Genomic DNA, 20,766 nt, shown 5'->3' with positions numbered 1-20,766 from the left:
CCTTTCCCACCACAATAGCTGTGAGCTGCCACAGCAGGGCATTGGCCTCCTGTTAATTACCAGAAGGAAACAATGAGCGGAAATGGTATTAGAAATACCTCCAAGCCGATAAGGCTTTGAAGAGTTTGGTGGGAGACCTCGGCCAGCTGCCATAATGGGCTGCCTTGCCCTCCCCACGCCCCCCACACCGCAACCACGATCCTGCCCACACACAGGATTCCATACAGACAGGGGACGACCACGAACTCTGGCCGGCCCAGGGCAGGCTGGCCCAGGCCAGGGAAGAATCCAGACCTGATCAACACAGCTTCTGGATCCGGCTTCCAAGGCCAGACACCGGGGAAGTTTGGAAAAACACCTCAACGTGAGCCAAATTGGTGGCTGTGTTTGGAGAAAGAAGAGAATGATGCTTCCTCTCCACGCTAAGGTATGAATGATGCAGTCCCGGCCCTGACAAAAACAGGCCCTTTGACTCACAGCTAGTGTCCAGGGACAAGGTAAGGATGAGGGGCCTGGACACAAGCCCAGGCTTTTGGAAAATGGTGGCCAGGACGGTTTAAATCTAATCCTCCCCCACAGACTCTTCTTCCCACCGCTGGTGCCTGACTCCTCCCCGACCTTACACACACCCCACACATACACGCACACCACACCCCCAAGCACCACATACATACACCTCACATACAACACACACACCCCACATGCACACACACCACATACATATACTCACACCCCCACCATACACACATATTACACACACACACACCACACAGGTGGATACACATATGTATATCACACACACCATAACATACACATCCTACACACACCACACACATACCACACGCACATACCACACCTACACCACACATGCACACACATCACATACATCACACACACACACACACACACACCAACACCACACACACCACATTCACCCCTCACACATCACACACATAGCACATTTACTACCTACCCCAAACACATACACAAAACCACACACACTACACATACCCCACGCACATACACACACTCATGCACACGTATACCCCAGTCGTTCTTCCCAATTTCCCATTCCTAAGAGCCTAATTCTCTGCATCATCTGCTAAACTCATTCCTGCTAAAAGACGTCGCTGATAAAATAGAGGAGGAAGATGACTCTCTCATCGTGGGGTTCCAGGCACGGTGACAGGCAGCCGAAGACAGATTTAGGTGAAGAAGCCCACATCATTGCTTCTCATGGATCATTACCACTTGCCCTAAGACTCTGGGAGACCATTAGTCCCCAGCTTCCCCACTTCCCATACCTCATGCTCTACCACTCCCTTTCGCACCCAGGAGAGGAGGACGAATGTTCCCAAGAAAGAAAACGGCAGTAGAGGCAGAATTAGTATGGTAGAGTAGCAAAGGTACTTAAGGATTTCCATTTCTAGCTTGTTTTTTGTTTTGTTTTGTTTTGTTTTACTTGATACCTGAAAATCTGCCCACTGTGAAGTATCATTAAATGCCGTGTCAGGGACACCTGGGTGGCTCAGTCAGTTAAGCATCAGTGTCTTGATTTCGGCTCAGGTCATGATCTCACAGTTCGTGAGTTCCAGCCCCACATCGGGCTCTGTACTGACCGCGTGGAGGCTTGGAATCCTCTCTCGCTCTCTCTGCCCCTCCCCCGTGCACACACACGCAAGCTCTCTCTCAAAATAATTAAATAAACTTTTTAAATAAATAAATAAGTAAATGCCATGTAAATAAGACAAATGCTTTTTGAATGCACAGCTAAACTGGGAGCAAAATAATGAACACCTCCGAGGATCTAGGATCCCCAAGAGCAGGAAGTGGCGCAAGCCCACAGGTTTAGTGAGTCCAGGTACACTCCAGGCTTGAGGCCAGGCATTGCAAGAACAGGAAGTGAGGCTCTGGGCCTGACCCAGCCAGACAGCTGGACAAGACTCCTGCATGAAGCTGATACTTGAAGAGAACCCTTCCAAAGGGTGGGCCAGGAAAAATTCCAGCCATCAACATAGAAGATAAGGAGTTTGTCTATCTCCATTGGTTTTGGAGATGGAAAAGTAAAGTCTTTCTCTAGAATTTGTAGCCATAGGCCTACACTCATGCAGGTTTCAGGTTCAAATTGACATTACCACATGGTCCAGGAACTCCCAAGTTGAGAAGTTGACACAGAAGTCAGTTTTAGGCCAGTACCTGGGGCTCCTGGCAGAAACAAATTTTAAAAAATCTATCTAAAAAGCTAAACCTTCTGGGGAGCCTGAGTGGCTCAGTCGGTTAAGCAATCAACTTCGGCTCAGGTCATGACATCTCCGCTCCTGAGTTCGAGCTCCACGTCAGGCTCTGTGCTGACAGCTTCAGATTGTGTGTTCCTCTCTCTCTCTCCGCACCTACCCTGCTCGAACTCTCTCTCTCTCTCTTTCTCTCTCTCAAAAATAAATAAACACTAAAAAGATAAACCTTCTGGGGCACCTAGGTGGCTCAGTCATTTAAGCGTCCGGCTTCAGCTCAGGTCATGATCTCATGGTTCATGAATTCAAGTCCCACATCAGGCTCTGAGCTGTCGGCACACTTGGAGCCTACTTGGGATTCTGTGTCTCCCTCTCTCTCTGCCCCCTCTCTGGCTCATGCTCTGTCTCTCTCTCTCAAAAATAAACAAACATTTAAAAAACTTTTAATAAATAAAAAAATAAGAAAGATAAACCTTCTTCCTAGGTTATCCACAGATATCTGATATCCACAGATAAAGTTCTCTAAGGGATCACTTCACAATCACAAATGTCAAAACACTTGATAAAACAATCCACCGTGAGCAAGAATAGGCAGTCACGACCGAAAGCAGGATTAGATCCTCTAAGAACTTCAGATAATAAAGTGATCACATAGAGATGAAAAAAACCAAAGTGTTTCAAGGTATCATAGACTAAAGAACAGGAATTGAGAACACAAAAGAAAAAGACATAATGAGAAAAGAACAGGAAGGCTTGAAAAAGAACTTTAAGAAATGAGAATACATAGTAAATTCATTGAAAACTCCAAATACAAACAAGACATTCCTGAAGAAAACAAACTGCTGGAAGATAGAGCTGAGGAAATTATTCAAAGAGATAAGGAGATGAGAACAATGAGAGATGGGTTAAGAAACAGAATGAGAAAATCCAAAGAGAAATGCTGAGCAATTGTCCTTCAATGTAGACGTCTATATGCCGTGGCTTCGCTTGCATGCCTCCCCGGAAGCAGGCCCTGAGAATTCTAGTGCATATCATTTATTTGGCAGAGCAGGAAACACCAGAAGGGAAGTGGGGACGTGATATGGGGAAGGGAGAGCAGCCAGCAAAAGATGTTTCTGAAACAGCCGCCACGTGGGCATCTGAGCTTAATCCTGTGAGGAAAGTCTGGAGAAAGGGTGAGTCTCATGCTCAGAATTAACCCACTCTTGGGTCAAGAGAGCACGGGCAGTTCTAAACCTACACGGGTGATTAATTGTCAAGGGTTGCTCCCCAGGGGCACTAACTCCTCCACACCCTGATCCTCAGGCACAATGGTGCTGACTCCGGCAGGCTAGAAGAAACATACAAAGTTCAGAGGGGCATGGGAGAGGCATTCTGCCTAATTAAATTATCTTTCAGAGTTAAGGGAAAGTAGAGACACTTTTGAGAAAAATGACAGTGTGTTTAACATGAAGAGTCCTTTTGGAGGGGCACCTGGATGGCTCAGTTGGTGGCATCCAGCTCTGGCTCAGGTCACCATCTTGTGGTTGTTGGGTTCCAGCCCCGGGTCAGGCTGTGCGCTGACAGCTCAGAGCCTGGATTCTGCTTCGGATTCTGTGTCTCCCTCTCTCTCAGCCCCTCCCCCGCTTGTGATCTCTCGTAATATTTATTCATAAATAAATAAACTTAAAAAAAGAAAGAAACAAAGAAAGAAGAGTCTTTTCTGAGAGAACTACTAAAGAAAGTACTTCAGGAAGAAGGAAATTAAACCCAGAAAGAATATTCCAGAAGAAAAGGCAAACCAAGAAATTGGCAAATACAGAGGCAAATAGGAGCAGGCAGTGATTGCATAAAATAGTAACAATCAGGGACTCCTGGGTTGCTCAGTCAGTGACTTTGAGCCCCGCATCGGGCTCTGTGCTGACCGGTGAGATCCTGGAGCCTGCTTCAGATTCTATGTCTCCCTCTCTCTCTCTGCTCTTCCCCCACTCATGCTCTGTCTCTCAAAAGTGAATAAACGTTAAAACAAAATTAAAACAAATAATAACAATCACAATGATTAGAGAGTTAAAAAAAAAAAATAAGACAGAACCAAAATACCAGACAGCAATAGTACCTAAGATGAGGAGTAGGTGAGGAGCATGAGAGTATATTAATGTCCTAGAATTGCTCAGGAGAAAGAAAGACGTAATAACTGCAGACTTGGTTAAATCTACCATGAATACCAAAATTTCAAGAAATGCTATTAAAAGAATAGAATTGAATGTACTTTTCCAAACCAACGAGGAAAAACAAGAAATAAATAAAACTAGATTGACCTAGAAAAAAATAAATAAATAAAAAACATGAAAAGAGCAGAGCAAATAGCGTTTAAGCAAATAGCGAATTAAGATCGCACACAGGGGCAACTGGGTGGCTCAGTCAGTTGAACCTCTGACTTCAGCTCAGGTCATGATCTCCTGGTTCATGAGTTGGAGCCCCATGTCAGGCTCTTGTGCTGACAGCCCAGAGCCTGGAGCCTGCTTCAGATTCTGTGTCTCCCTCTCTCTCGGCCCCTCCCCTGCTCTGGCTCTGGCTCTCTATCTCTCTATCTCTCTATCTCTCAAAATAAATAAACATTGAAGAAACAATTTTTTTAAAGCACACAAAAATCCAAATATTGGTGGGGTGCCTGGGTGGCTCAGTCAGTTAAGTGTTCAACTCTCGGTTTTAGCTCAGGTCAAGATCTCACAATTCATGAGTTCAAGCCTCACATTGGACTCCGTGCTGACAGTGCAGAGCCTGCTTGGGATTCTCTCTCTCTCTCTCTCTCTCTCTCTCTCTCTCTCTCTCCCTCTCTCTGTCCCTCACCTGCTTGCTCTCTCTCCCAAAACTTAAAAAAAAAAATTTTTTTTTTAATCTAAACATTGTTAATCAGCAGTAAAAAGAAAGATTCTCAGACTGGATTTCTTTTAAAAGTCACACAATCCAGCAACGTTCAAGAGACAGACCTAAAACATGAAGACACAAGACTGCACAGGGAAAAAAAAGCAAAAGGTCATGGTAACCAAGAGAAAGATTGTTATACTACCATCAGACAAAACAGACATAGGATAAAAGTCATCTTTAGACATAAAGAGGATAAAAAGTTGGTGAAAAGATGAACACCCCAGGAAGAGATAATTATAGATTTATGTGCACTTCATGATATAAACTCCAAAAGTATTTTAAAAATTATCGAATTATAAGGCAAAGTGAAAAGGCTTTAGGTAAAAGTAAACCACATTCACTTAAGGAAAGCAAGCAAACAAAACATTAGCCACTAAAATAAAGGAATGTTCTTGACCTAAGAAAGAGCACAAACTTCACAATTACAGTAAATTATAAGCCACTTTCCCTTTAAAAACTGTTAGACAAAGATGTCCCGTATCATCACTGCTAGTCAACATTGAATCAGACATTCAGGCCAGTACAGTAGCAAAACACGAGGACATATATGTAACTTTGATGGGGAAAAGCAAAATAGTTATTTGAAGATAAGACTATCGGTATAGAAAAATTTCAGAGAATTGACATAAAAGAATCTTATTAAGAATTCAGCAGTTTGCTAAAACAAGATGAATTTTCAAAATCTATTATGTTCCTGTATAATTATAAAATACAATCTTTAAAGTGACTCTGTCAGTGAAAGAAATACTGTAAGGCACTTAAGAATGAATTCCAAGGGCTCCTGGCTGACTCAGTCGGAAAGAGCACATGACTCTTGATCTTGAGGTCATGAGTTCAAGACCCATAGCTGGGTGTAGAGGTTACTAAAAAAAAGAAACCTAAAAAGAAAAGAAAAAACAATGGAAAGAAAACAAAGGGAAACAATATCAGAAATAAAAAGAGGGATACTGTTATTTAAAAAAGGATAAATTCCATAAAATCTGTATAATACCATTATGCAGAAAATCATAAATTTTGTTACAAGACATAAAAGAAAACATAATAGGAAGGTACACTGTGTTCATACATACTAAACCACAATAATGTAAACATACCAATTATCCTCAAATTACTCTATAAATTAAATGCAACTCCAATCAAAATGTAGCAAGACTTTTCATGAAATTAGACAATCTGATCAAAATCCATATGGAAAGCAAAAGATTAAGAATAGTTCAGACAACTTGAAATTTAAAATTGTCAGTAGGAAATGAACAGTGGCTAGTATGAAAAAGATAAGAAATAACTAGCGTCAGAGAGGATGTGGAGAAAGGGGAACCCTCGTGTGCTGTTGGTGGGAATGTAAATTGGTGTAGCCACTATGGGAGCTTCCTCAAAAACTTAAAAATAGAACTGCCCTGTGACCCAGCAACCTCACTTCTGGGTATTTATTTGAGGGAAATGAAAACACTCGCTCAAAAACATATATGCATATTCATTGCATCATTATTTACAATAGTCACGACATAGAAGCAACTTAAGTGTCCATCAATGGATGAATGAATAAAGAAGAGGTAGTATGTACATTTATAGGAATATTTCTCATCCATGAGAAAGAAGGAAATCTCATCCATGACAACATGGATGGACCTTGTAGGCATTATGCTAAGTGAAATAAGTCAGTCAAAGAAAGACAAATACAATGTGATTTCACTGATATGTGGAATCTAAAAGAAAAACAAAATTTAAAAAGCAAGCTCATAGATTGGTGGTGGCCAGAGGTGAAAGGGGTAAAAAGATACAAGCTTCCAGTTATCAAATCAATAAGTCATTGGATATAATGTACAACATGGTGATTATAGTTAATAATACTATATTATACGTATGAAAGTTGCTGAGAGGGTAGATTTTAAAAGTTCTCATTACCAGGAAAAAAAAAACAAAGTAACTATGGGTGGTGTCAGACGTCAACTAGATGTATTGTGGTGATCACTTCACAATATATATAAATATCAAATCATTATATTGTACACTTGAAACTAATATAATTTTACATGTCAAATTCTTTTAATATTTATTTATTTTTGAGAGAGACAGAGCGTGAGCAGGGAAGGGGCAGAGAGGGAGGGAGGCACAGAATGCAAAGCAGGCTCCATCCAGGCTCTGAGCTGTCAGCACAGAGCCCAATGTGAGGCTCAAACCCACAAACTGCAAGATCATGACCTGAGCCAAAGTTGGACGCTTAACTGCCTGAGCCACCCAGGAATCCCTCCCTGTATGTAAATTTTTTTAAGTTAAAAAAAAAAAATGGACAAACAACACAGTGGCAATAGATAAGTGATACAGAAAGACAATTCACAGAAAAGGAAGAAACCCATTTGGCCAGTAAACATATGAAAAACAATTCAACCCCACTGGTCATCAGGAAAATCCAAAATAATACCACAATTGGTTATCTACCCATCAGATTGGCAAGGATGTGGGGCTACTGGAACTCCTGTTTGCTGTTGTTGTGACAAATGGTGTATCACTTTGGAGAAAAATGTGGAAATAGCTATTACATTTAACAGCAATTCCCCATGATCCAGCAATTGTACTTCTAGATATATCCCCCTGGAGAAATTTTCATCCACGTGCACAAAGCAATTTGCACAGAATGTTTACCTGCAACAGTGAATGTAGTCACAAAAACGTGTAAACAACCTAAATATACTTCAACAGCGTGCATAAATAACTTGCGATACATTCATCCTATGAAATGCCAAATAGCAGTCAAAAAATAATCTGGGCTCTGTGTACCAACATGGATAAATCCCCCAAAATAATGGTGAGCAAGAAATAAAAGCAAGTATCAGAGGGTCTCTACAGCGAGCTAGCATTTCTGTAAAGTTAAAGACCATGTAAAATAAAGCTGTATACTATTGCTTATAAATATGTTTAATTGCCAATAGACTAAACATACACGTGCACGGTGTGATGACCAGTAAATTCAAGATAGTGGCTGCTTCTAGGGGGATCAAAGAAGATGAAATCCAGAGAACAGTACATACAGGGGTATTCCTCTTTGTATATGCTTTATTTATTTCATCATTTCAAAAATATGAGGCAAATATGGAAACATGTTGAGATGGGACCAATCTGGCTGTATTATCTATGTAACTATTATACTATATTATCCTCTTCAGTTTTCTGTAAGGTTGAAATTTTCATTTAAAAGTAAAGCCCTGGGGGTGCCTGGGTGGCTCAGTCAGTTAAGCCTCTGGCTTCAACTCAGGTCATGATCTCAAGATACGTGAGTTCAAGCCCTGTGTCAGGCTCTGTGCTGACAGCTCCGAGCCTGGAGCCTGCTTTGGATTCTGTGTCCCCTTCTCTCTTTGCCCCTGCCCCACTTGTGCTCTGTCACTCTCTATCAAAAATAAGTAAATGTAAAAAAAAAAAAAAATTTTTTTAAGTAAAGCCCTGAGGCCAGGGACCTTGGCGTATGGTTTTGCCCTTACAAGCAGCAGAGTCACTGGCATCCTTGCACACACATTTTTGCGCACGTGGCCTATGGCCTTAAAACAAAGTCCTTGCAGTAAAAAAAAAAAAAAAAAAAAAAAAAAAAAAAAAAAAAAAAAAAAAAAATCACTGGGTCAAAGGCACAAAAATTGTTAAGACTTTTATACATTCTGCCAAGAATTATGCCAATCTACACTTTCAAAGCATTTTATTTTTGTTTTCATTTTTTTAATGTTTGTTTATTTTTGAGAGAGAGAGACAGAGTGCGAGTGAGAGGAGCAGAGAGAGAGGGAGACAGAATCTGAAGCAGGCTCCAGGCTCTGAGCTGCCAGTGCAGAGCCTGATGCAGGGCTCGAACTCACAAACCGTGAGATCGTGCCCTGAGCTGAAGTTGGACACTTAACCGACTGAGCCACCCAGGTGCCCCCCAGGGCATTTTATTATTATTGTGAACTGAATGTGTGTCCTCCAAAATTCATATGTTGAAGCCCTCCCTCTCAATGTGGTGGTATTAGGAGGTGGGCCTTTCCGAAATAATTAGGCTTAGAGGTCATGAGGGTGGGGCCCATGATGGCATTAGCGCCCTAATAAGAAGAGGAAGAGACACGAGAGTTTTCTCTCTCTGACATGTGAGGACACAGTGAGAAAGCAACTGTCTGCAAGCCAAGAAGCAGACCATCACCAAGAAATGGATCTCTTGGCACCCTGATCTTGGACCTCCAGCCTCCAGAACCATGAGAAATAATATCTGTTGCTAAGGACACCCAGGCTGTGGGGGTTTTTTAAATAGCGAAATACCATTAAAAAGCCAGCAGCTTGGGGCACCTGGGTAGCTCAGTTGGTTAAGCATCTGACTTCGGCTCAGGTTATGATCTCACAGTTCATGGGTTCAAGCCCCACATCAGACTCTGTGCTGACAGCTCAGGGCCTAGAGCCTGCTTCAGATTCTGTGTCTCCCTCTCTCCCTTGGTCCCCCTCCCGCTCACACTCTGTCCATGTCTCTTAAAAATAAATAAACACTAAAAAAAAATTTTTTTAAGTCAGCAGCCTGAACTAAGACAATTCTTTTTTATTATTTGGTAACTTCACTGGCAGATACTGGTATGCGATTATTGTTTGAATATTCATTCCTTTCATTATTGGGAAATATTTTCTACTATTTCCATTTGTATCTCTTCTATTGTGAAGTTCTTGTGTCTTTAGCTCATTTTCAACTGAGATGTTTGTGTTTTCTTGATTATTTGTTTAAGCTCTTTATAGATTAAGAATATTATTGGGGCACCTGGGTGGCTCAGTCAGTTGAGTGTCTGACTTCGGCTCAGGTCATGATCTCATGGCTCATGGGTTGGAGCCCGTGTCAGGCTCTGTGCTGACAGCTCAGAGCCTGGAGCCTGTTTCAGATTCTGTGTCTCCCTCTCTCTCTGCCCACCGCCCCCCGCCCCCCACGCCCGGTGCTCTGTTTCTCTAACTCTCTCAAGAATAAATTATAAACATTAAAAAAAAATTTTAAAAGAAAGAATATTATTCCCTTTTCCTCACATTAGTATGCAAATGTTTTTCTCTGTTCTTCCTGTACCTTTAACCTTTATTTATGAAGGGTTTTTTTGTTTGTTTTTTTTTATGTGCGAGAGTTTGAGGAATCATTTAATGCTTTTTTGGTGGCGAGGAGGTGCTAGGTTCCATAGATCCAAAGTAAAAGTACAAAACACAAAGTGTTAAGAAGGGTGCACGATGAAAAGTCAAACCTCCCTTCCTCTCAGGTGGATGACAATGATCTTACTTCGCTATGAACTGAGGGACTCTTGGGGACATGGGGTTTTCATTACTAAAACTGGGACAGTTCTCAGCAAACTGGGACAGTTGGTCACCCTACCGGCCCCCTAATTTCCCTCTCAGAAGCAATACTGGTATGAGTTTCTTGGATAAGACTTCCAGAAATATTACAAAAGTTTTCAACTTGAATCTTCAAATCTGTTGTGGGGACTACGAACCTTAGTCCACAAACTTGCATTCATGGGATATGCCACATCCTTTCATTTGCTTTAAATCAAATTAAATGCAACCTTCCTCAAGGCAAGGTGACACAAGAATCCAAGGGGTGCCATGTGCTCAGAAAGCAAAGTCAAGTTTCTGAAATCTTAGCCCATCCCCTTGCACTTCCTCTTTCCCAAGCCCACACAACTCCTCTAAAGACTAGTGGCCCCCAACGTCCAGGTTCCATGACCTCTGACTCCCCGGGATGCTGCTGCTCCCTCCTGAACCCCAAGACAGTGTAGGCAAGGCAGAAGCAGCCAAAGGACAGAGAAGCCACCAAAGGAAGGCAGCAGAGGGAGTCCCAGAACCCCTACTTCTTCCTTTTCGGTAGGTCCCTCCTTCTGGGGCCTCATGCTCCATAGTCAGTGCACTTAACTGCCTCCTGGGCCCTGCTGTGCACCTGTCAACCCTGGCGTCACCGTGTACCCCAGAATGTCTGCTCCTTGCCCACCAGCATCACTCCCAGACACCTCCTGTGCTTAGCTCACTGGTTCCATTCTCTGAAAGACCTTCCTCTTCTCCCACTCCTCTCTGCTATCATCCTCCACATCCCTCCCTTGCAGAGAGCCACCCAAGTGCCCCATTATAGTCTTAATATTTCAGTCAAGAGTGTTATACTCTGATAAAATAGAAATTCCAGTGTCATATCTAAATAGGCAGTGCCAGGGCGCCTGGGTGGCTTATTTGGTTGAGTGTCCAGCTTTTGGTTTTGGCTCAGGTCATGATCTCACGGTTCATCAGATCAAGCCCCACATCAGGCTCTGCACTGACAGTGAGGAGCCTGCCTGGGATTCTCTTTCTCCCTCTCTCTCTCTGGTCCTACCCCACTCACACACACTCTCTCTCCCTTTCTCAATTATATAAACATTTTTTTAAAAGACTATTTTCTCTAACTACAGGGGAACAGCGATGAATGCAGCTGGGACTCCTGATTGGCCACACAAAGGGCCACATAAACCGCATTGGGGTGGAAGTTACAGCAGCCACAGTGTGAGGAGCACCCGGGGCTGCAGGTGCAGGCTGTGGAGCCCTCAGCCCTCCAACCCCTGACTCCTCTTAGCACACCTAGAATCGGGCCATTTGCCACTAAAATCATTACCTACGGAAATCCCAAGTCGTAGACCATGCCACCAAGTTTTACATTTGCCAGTATAAGCCCAGTGACTTTAATTTTACATATTAAATCCAGTTGATCAGTTAATAAATTTGAAAATTGTCCAGGGAGCCTTTTCTGAGTTAATATTTCCACTGAGGTTGTTGGCTTTCCTGGGATTCTATGAAGTTCTTTGTGTATAAAAGCACGCTCTATGAAATGAAAGCTGTAGACATTCACCAATGGCCCTGAGCTGCGTGAGTGTTTGAGATACACTTATATATAGCCTGGGGATCTAATCGCATTGGCTTGATGTTTTAACAGTCCGGAGCACGTCCCTCTGCCATGACCTGTGTGACCTCTCCTTCCTCTCCCCTCATACTATTCACAAGATATCTGTTGGCAATTTTTGTATTTTTTTTTTTATGAACGTGATATGTTGATGCCTTATCTCCCTAATCAGACCACCAGTTCCATGAGAATGGGAATGGAATTTGGAAAGCAGCCTGCCTTCCCAGACTCCACCTCACCTCCAAACACAGGAGCAAGACCCTTAGCAAAAGTGACCCACCAAACCACTAACCTCCAGTCACCCTGCCTTGCATCCTGGCTGGCTGCCTGCCACGGGGTGTGCAGTATGGGATGTATGAGTGCTCCCACTCGGGCCGTGCTCCCTAGGGAGGAGAGCAGCTGCCAGCCTTACACCGCAGTGATGAAGTTCTATTCCCAGAGGTTGCTCTGGAGCAATTTCATAAATAAAAATACAGGAAGTACACTAAGTGGTTACAAACTGTGATGGAGAGTCAAAGGAAAGGGCACTCACCTTCGTCGGGGATGATGGCCAACCAACACCTTCCCTAGCAGGAATGGATGGAGTTTGAACTGACCCGGGGAGGGTGGGTAGAGTGATATTTTAACAACGTTAATCACTTTTTTATTATTATAAAAGCAGCATATGGTTATAAAGTATGGACAAAAGTATGGACAAATAAAAATAAGAAAATAAAAATCGCCCATAATCCTATTACACAGAAACAACCACCATCAGTAGTTTAGCATGTTAAAATTAACAACTCAGGAAACAACAGATGTTGGCAAGAATGCAGAAAGAGGGGAACACTTTTGCAAACTGGTGTAGCCACTCTGGAACACGGTGTGGAGTTTCCTCAAAAAATTAAAAATAGAACTACCCTACGACCCAACCGTTGCACTACAAAGTATTTATCCAAAGGATACAGGAGTACTGATTCACAGGGGCACATGCACCCCAATGTTTATAGCAGCACTATTGACAATAGCCAAAATATGGAAAGAGCCCAAATGTCCATCGACAACGAATGGGTAAACAAGATGTGGTATATACAATGGAATACTACTGGGTGATCAAAAAGAATGAAATCGTGCCATTTGCAGCAACATGGATGGAACCAGAGGGTATTATGCTAAGTGAAATAAGTCAGGCAGAAAAAGACAAATATCATATTATTTCACTCATATGTGGAATTTAAGAAATGCAACAGATGATCATAGGGGAAGAGAAGGAAAAATAAGATATAAATGGAGAGGGAGGCAAACCAGAAGAGACTCTTAAATACAGAGAACAAACAGGGTTGCTAGTGGGGAGTGGGTTGGCAGATGGGCTAAATGCGTGATGGGCATTAAGGAGGGCACTTGCTGGGATGATCACTGGGTGTTGTATGTAAGTGATGAATCACTAAATTCTACTCCTGAAACCAATACTACACTGTATGTTAACTAATTTGAATTTAATAAATAAACGTGGGGTGCCTGCGTGGCTCAGTTGGTTAAAGTGTCTGACATAGGCTCAGGTCATGATCTCACAGTTCATGGGTTCAAGCCCATGTCGGGCTCTGTGCTGGCAGCTCAGAGCCTGGAGCCTGCTTTGTATTCTGTGTCTCCCCTCTCTCTGCCCTTCTCCCACTCATGCTCTGTCTCTCAAAAACAAATTTAAAATGTTAAAAACAACTTAAAAATAAATAAATGTAAAATTTTTTTAAAAAGTTTAAGCATTTTACTTTCCTTTTCAAATATATATATTACATACATACAAAATATAATCTTTTTTTGTTTATTTTTGAGAGACAACAAGAGCCAGGGAGGAGTAGAAAGAGAGGGGGACACAGAATCCAAAGTAGGCTCCAGGCTCTGAGCTGTCAGCACAGAACCCAAACGTGGGGCTCAAACTCAGGAACTGTGAGATTATGACCTGAGCCAACGTTGGACGATTAACCGATTGAGCCACCGAGGCACCACTAAGATATAATTTTTAAATAAAATCTTTTTATACAGATAGTTTTATAACCTGAGTTTATAGGTTGGATATCTATTTAGGTTGGTTCTACTTTTTCTTTTTATTAACAGTGCTACAGTGAACATCTTTGAAGCTGGATCTATGCGCAACCCTCAGGATTATTCCACTGCCTGAAATTCCTATGGAAGTTCTGGATCAATGGTCATCTACATTTTAAGGTCTTTGATGATAAGGTCGAGCAGGATTTCAACAGGTAAAAATGAGGGAAAAGGGCATTTCAGATGCAAAGAAAGAAGTAATAGCAGAGAAGCAAGAAAACTCTGTGCATGTTAAAATACATATGTGACAAAATAGGCTGGTAGTTAAAGCAAATAAACGAGACTTGTAGGAGATAAGAAAAAATGGGAAGACAATCTATCAAGAACCTTGAGCCAGGGTCAGGGGTTTGTGTTGATCCAGTAGCCTCTGGGTAAGACACAGTAGCTGCAGAGGCCATGGATTGTAGAGGAGCCAAATAGACAAAGGGAGACCGATCAGGTGGCTGACGGACGCTTCCAGAAGATACACAATGAGGGCCTAAACGGGGCCCTGGATCTTGAGCAGATACAGCCAGCAGATACCCTTTGACAAAAGGGACTTTGCAAATGCGATTAAATTAAAAAATTGAGGGGCGCCTGGGTGGCGCAGTCGGTTAAGCGTCCGACTTCAGCCAGGTCACGATCTCGCGGTCCGTGAGTTCCAACCCCGCGTCAGGCTCTGGGCTGATGGCTCAGAGCCTGGAGCCTGTTTCCGATTCTGTGTCTCCCTCTCTCTCTGCCCCTCCCCCGTTCATGCTCTGTCTCTCTCTGTCCCAAAAATAAATACACATTGAAAAAAAAAAATTTTTAAAAATTAAAAAATTGAGATGGGGAGACTATCCTGGATTGTCCAATCTAATCCAAAGGGTTCTTATGTGAGGAGGCAGTAGCAGAGTCAGGGAAGGAGATGTGACTGCAGATGCAGAGTTTGGGGTGGTAGGGGGCCATGAGCCAAGGAACGTGGGCAGACTCTGGAAGCCAGAGTAGGCAAGGAACAGATTCTCCCCCCTAGAACCTACGGAAGGAACACGGCTCTGCTGACACCTTGATTTTGACCCATTTCAGACTTCTGGCTTCCAAAACTAGTAGATACAAATTTGTGTTGTTTTAAGCCATTAAGTTTGTGATCATTTGGTACGAGAACAATAGGAAACTAACACAGGCAGAGCTGCACAGCCCTTGCTCCAGGCAGCCTTGTTAAATTAGTGTTAAGAGGACAATGGGTGCTATGGGGCTCAAGGAAGTGGGATCCCTGGATCTGATGCTAAGCAGAATTGCACACCTGGGAAGGTGTGACTGTTGAAGGCACTTCCGGGAATGCTGCCCAGACGCAGGGGGAATGCCGGAGTTGACCTCTGCCTACCTGCAGTAAATTCTCCAGAGTGTAACTAATACAAATGCAAAAGAACCTCCAGAAGGAAGGATTTCCTAGCAGGGCTCGTACTTGCCTTTTCTTTGTGTATTTGGAGCATCTCTTCTGTGCAAATTCCACAGGTTAGAGAACTTCCTCTGGGGCAGTTCACGCCAAATGAACAAACACAGTAGACTTTTCAAACCAGGCTCCCAGCTTCCAGCATATACTGCCAGCACCTGAAGGGAAGCCATCCTCCTTTACTTCCTGTCTCCTAGGGACATCTGTGGGGGCGAAATAGTATGCTCACTTCCTTCCTCTACAGTCATCATCATGGTCATGACGTGCCTGCGGTCCAATGTCAAAGGGGTGGCACAACTTCAAACTAATTCTCTCACATTCTTGGTAACTACGACACCACGTTATTATTGCCGTAGAGTTAGAGAGTTGCAAACCAGTACATCTGGCGGATTTTCTGGTCCACACAGCACCAAAGGATTCCTGAACCCAGAACCACTATCCCAGGCCCTGGGGTTCTAGCTTTACAGACAGAAAGTTATAACAATTCTCACATTGTGGACATCTTATAAGATAGCTTCTAAAATACATAAGTCACTAAGTCAATTTCAAAGTCTTTCTTTTTTTTTTTTTTATGTTTATTTATTTTTGAGAGAGAGCACAAGCAGGGGAGGGGCAGAGAGAAAGAGAGGGAAACACAGAATCTGAAGCAGGCTCCAGGCTCTGAGCTGTCAGCGCAGAGCCTGACACAGAGCTTGAACGCATGAACTGTGAGGTCATGACCTGAGCCCGAAGTCAGACACTTAACCGACTGAGCCACCCAGGCGCCCCTAAAAGCCTTTCTCAGATATCTATAGGTCAAGCAGATCAAACTGGTAAAATAGGAATTTTTTTAAACAGTTAAACCCAGTCATTGCATTCTTGAGCATTTAGGCAGGAGAAATGGAAAATTAGGTTATACCAAATCCTGTACATGAATGTTTGTAACAGCTTTATTTGTAATAGTCAAAAACTGGAAACAACCCAGTTGTCCTTCATTGGGTTAAGAGTTAAACAAATGGTGGTCCATCCACCTATGAAATACTGCTCAGCAATAAGAAAGAACAAACCACTGATACACATACAACATGTAAGTGAAAAAAAAACCCAAAAGTTGACATACTGTATGATTCCATTTATGTAACACTCTTGAAATTACAAAATTACAGAAATGGAGAACACATTAGTGGTTGCCAAGAGTTAGAGGCAGAAGAGAGGAGTTTGTGAGGTGGGGTACAAAAAGGAGGTGCTTGGGGCGCCTGGGTGGCTCAGTCAGTTAAGCATCAACTTCAGCCCAGATCATGATCTCACGGTCCATGGGTTCAAGCCCCACGTCAGGCTCTGTGCTGACAGCTCAGAGCCTGGAGCCTGCTTGGATCCTGTGTCTCCTTTTTCTCTCTCTGCCCCTCCCCTGCTCGTGCTCTAACTCTCCTTTTCTCTCTCAAAAATAAAAATAAACATAAAAAAATAATTAAAAAAACAAAAAGGAGGTGCTTGTGGTTATAAAAGAGCAATGAGAGGGATCTTTGTTGTGATGGCCGTATGTTGACATGGTAGTGGAGACACAAACCTACATGTGATAAAATTGTACAGAACTAAATACACACACACACACACACACACACACACACACACACGAACACAAGTAAAACTACTGAACTCTGAATAAAATGGGTGGGTTGCATCCATGTCAGTTTCCTGGAGGTGACATTTTACTATGGTTTTGCAAGATGTTACCATTAAGGGGAATTGCAATGGATCTCTCTGTACTGCTCCTTACAATTGCACATGAATCTATAATTTTCTGAAAATAAAGATTTTAACTAAAAATTGTTTTTAAAAAACAATATATAAGGTTGATCTAATGTATCTGTTTGGAACTTTGCACCAATAATTGGAGAATCCACAGTATCCTCAGGTACACAGAAGATAACAGTCCTGTTTGACCAGGAGTCTCCTGAGTTTAGCACTGAAAGTCCTTCATCCCAGGAACCCCTCAGTCCCAAACAGAGATGGTTAGTCATCCCAACATTTACAAAAATTAATTATGCACAATTTCTGGCACATTTCAGAGAATAAATAGGTAACATGCACTCCATATTCTCTGAGCACACTACAATTTACATTGAAAAGTCAGTTTAAAAAATGTTTTTAATCCTCATATATTTGGAAATTTCAAAGCATACTTCCAAATAACTTGGAGGTCAAAAAATAAATCAGAAGAGAAATTTTAAAATACCTCAAACCAAACATATGAAGATACTCCATATGAAGCGATATGCAAAGAATGTAAAGATGCAATGGAATGTGTTCTTTCGTGCTCTCAGCTCTTCAAACTAGTGGGAGTATAAATATGGCAACTTGGGAACACATGATGTATCAGACTCCTGTAACGTGTTCAACTCTTGATCCGGTTAAGTCCACTTCTAGGAATTAACTGAAGGAAACTACCTACAATGAGGGCAAAGATCTGCATCCAAGATAGTCACTGCAGCATTGTTTCTAATTGTCAAAATGGAAGTGTAAGCATCCTACACGTCCCGGTTTAGAAGATTAGTCGAATAACTTTTGGCACGCACATGGGATGAATTATCACGTAGCTGGGAAAAACAGTGTTGAAGAACAGTTACAGATGACATGGGGAAATGTTTGTGGAATAATCTTTAAGTGACAGGACAGATGAATATGCATATTCCATGTAATTGCAACTATGTAAAACGTATGGAGAAAAAAACACTAAAGAGATAGGCTAACACAGAGTGTGCTCCTGGCTGGCTCAGTCAGTAGAGTAGGAGACTCTTGATCTTGGGGTCATGGGTTCAAGCCCCACACTGGGTGCTGAGGTTACTTAAAAGTAAAATCTTTTTTGGGGGCGCCTGGGTGGCTCAGTCGGTTGAGCATCCGACTTCGGCTCAGGTCATGATCTCGTGGTCTGTGAGTTCGAGCCCCGCATCGGGCTCTGGGCTGACAGCTCAGAGCCTGGAGCCTGCTTCATATTCTGGGTCTCCCTCTCTCTCTCTCTGCCCTCTCCAGCTCATGCTGTCTCTCCCTGTCTCTCAAAAATAAATAAACACTAAAAAAAAAATTTTTTTTTAAAGTAAAATCTTTTTTAAAAATATGCTAACATATTTACACTTATCTCTGGATGGCAGGAGGTTGTCATTTTCTTCTTTAAAATTCTCTGTATTTTCCAGTTTTTTCACAATAGGCTTATGATAGTACCTAATGTCTTTAAGATGTTCTGCACTTTTTTAGTGTTAAAAAAAGTGAGGGGGGAAATCAAACACAGAAAGTCATGGAGAATTCAGCTTACAAAGTAAAGTTTCAGAAGAGAGAAGGAGAAAGGAGAAGTCACCTGTGAATTCTGAGGAAAAGGGATATGCTCTTTCTTCACCCAGATTTTCACTTCCCTAGAAAACAATTTTGAAAACAAAACTGCGAAACAAGCACAGTGAAAAGCAGCTTGATTTACCTTTTAATACCTCTTTAGAGTGAATCAAACTTATCAATGCCTCTATTTGTAATAGCCCCAAATTGGAAACAACCCGAATGCCCATCAACAGAGAACGGATAAACACAATTGTGCTATGTTCACGCGATGGGTTATTATATAGCAGTGAGAAATATCCCCAACCACACACAACAATGTGGATGAATTTCAAAAGTATAATGTTGAGTGAAAGGAGCCAGATTCAGTAAAGTACTTACTGGATATGCCATTTACATAGAACACAAAAATTGGCAGAACAAATCTAAGCTGTTAGAAGTCAGGAAAGTGTTTCCCCTTGGAGGAGGGGGGAGTGACTGGAAAGCAGCATGAGAGGACTTTCTGGGGTGCCGGTGATGTGGAATTTCTGAGCCTGGGTGCTGGTGATGACAGGGAGTGTCTAGTTTGTGAGAAAGTACTGAACTGGGTACTTAGGATCTGTGTATTTTCATTATGAATATTGTACATCAATATGAGGCTTTCAAAATGAAAAAAATAATAATAATGGTGCTTGGAAGTATATTTGGAATTTATCTTCCCTTAATTGGATCAAGGTTCCTGAAAAGCTAGCAGACTTCCTAGAATTTTTATTAATAATTCAAGTCTCCCAAGCAGTGTTCCAGACAGAGTGGCATCTACTAACAGATTTTGTTCTCCTTGTTCTGAAACCCACTTCTTGCTCCAGCGGGCTGTTCTCTGGACCCAGAGGTACTTGCCTGTCCTGATGGACACAGAGGCATTCCTTGCTTACCGTGAACAATTAGTTGCCATCATCTGATATATACAATATATACGGGCAACACGTCATCACAAAGTGGGGCACAGCTTGGCATAAAGGAAGTGGAAGAAAAGTGCTAACACGGAGCTTATTCAGAGAGGAGACTCTCCTGACTGTTCCTCTTTATGAAGATTCCTAACCCAGGCTCCTATATCCAGAATCCCTGCTACCCACACTCTTCAACATACTCTACAGTTACCAATATTTGTTTGGGATCTGGGCTAGGCTCTGGGAATACAAAGATGAGCAAAAACACATCATTCCCTGACCTCATGGAGCTTATGGTCTAGTGACAAGAACTGACATAAATCTATACAAATTAGAACTGCAAACAGGGATAAGAGCTATCTCAGTAAGATAGTGATGCTGTGGAGGCACACGTGTAAGAGAGGGTTCCAACCTAAACTGATGGGGGCGGAGGATGGAGGGGTTGCCAACTGAGCTGAGTTCTATGTGACGAGTAAGGGAAAAACCAAGCCAAGAAACACTTCAGGCCACGGAACAAGCAGGTGCAAAGGCCCAGTGGCAGAAGGGAGTTGCCTGCAAAGAAACTGAAAGATGGTTTGCGTGACTGGAACACAGAACACAGGCGGAAACATGGTAGGTGATAGGGCTGGAGAGGTATAAATGTGCTGGATGCAACATGAATCCTTTCTGTGCTGCTTGTTAGTTTTCAGGATACCTTCACGGACACGACCTCCTCAGAGCCTTCTACCACCACCGTGAGTTAGCAAGAACAGGCGGTGTTGTTCCCAGTTTGCAGATGAGGAAGTAAACGCCCAGTAAAGTGACTTGCCACTAGCCACACAGCGAGGGAGAGGAAAAGTCCCTGTTCACCCCTTGCCCTCTGACCCTTGGTCCAGTGCTCTCAGCCAGATACCATCACTGCCTTCCCCTCTGTCTAGTCCAAGCGGAGACTTCCTGCTGGCTCAGCCCTCAAATCCAAAAACAGAGGTATCAGGTTTCACAGGTGGAGGAAGTCTTAGGGCTGGGCACTTTCCC

The 20,766-nt window shown here is 42.6% G+C and overlaps 2 long non-coding RNA genes across 2 annotated transcripts in view; one reads left to right on the top strand and one right to left on the bottom strand.

The window, feature by feature from the left end:
* The first annotated feature begins 10 nt into the window (after nucleotides 1–10).
* LOC112867212 (uncharacterized) lies at nucleotides 11–19,755 on the top strand. Its single transcript, XR_015253852.1, has 3 exons — nucleotides 11–427; nucleotides 14,125–14,267; nucleotides 19,672–19,755. It is a non-coding gene; the product is annotated as an uncharacterized LOC112867212 (long non-coding RNA).
* The window catches only part of LOC147579373 (uncharacterized), a 270,292-nt gene continuing 263,203 nt past the window's right edge, over nucleotides 13,678–20,766 (bottom strand). Inside the window, exon 4 of the long non-coding RNA XR_015253854.1 lies at nucleotides 13,678–13,697. This is a non-coding gene — a long non-coding RNA (uncharacterized LOC147579373). The remainder of the gene's footprint in view (nucleotides 13,698–20,766) is intronic.

Source organism: Puma concolor, chromosome B4 (assembly GCF_028749965.1).
Source record: "Puma concolor isolate L17-30 chromosome B4, mPumCon1.1.hap2, whole genome shotgun sequence".
Lineage (NCBI taxonomy): Eukaryota > Metazoa > Chordata > Mammalia > Carnivora > Felidae > Puma > Puma concolor.
Note: the sequence above shows the minus strand (reverse complement) of the source record. Positions and strands in the feature narration are given on the sequence as shown.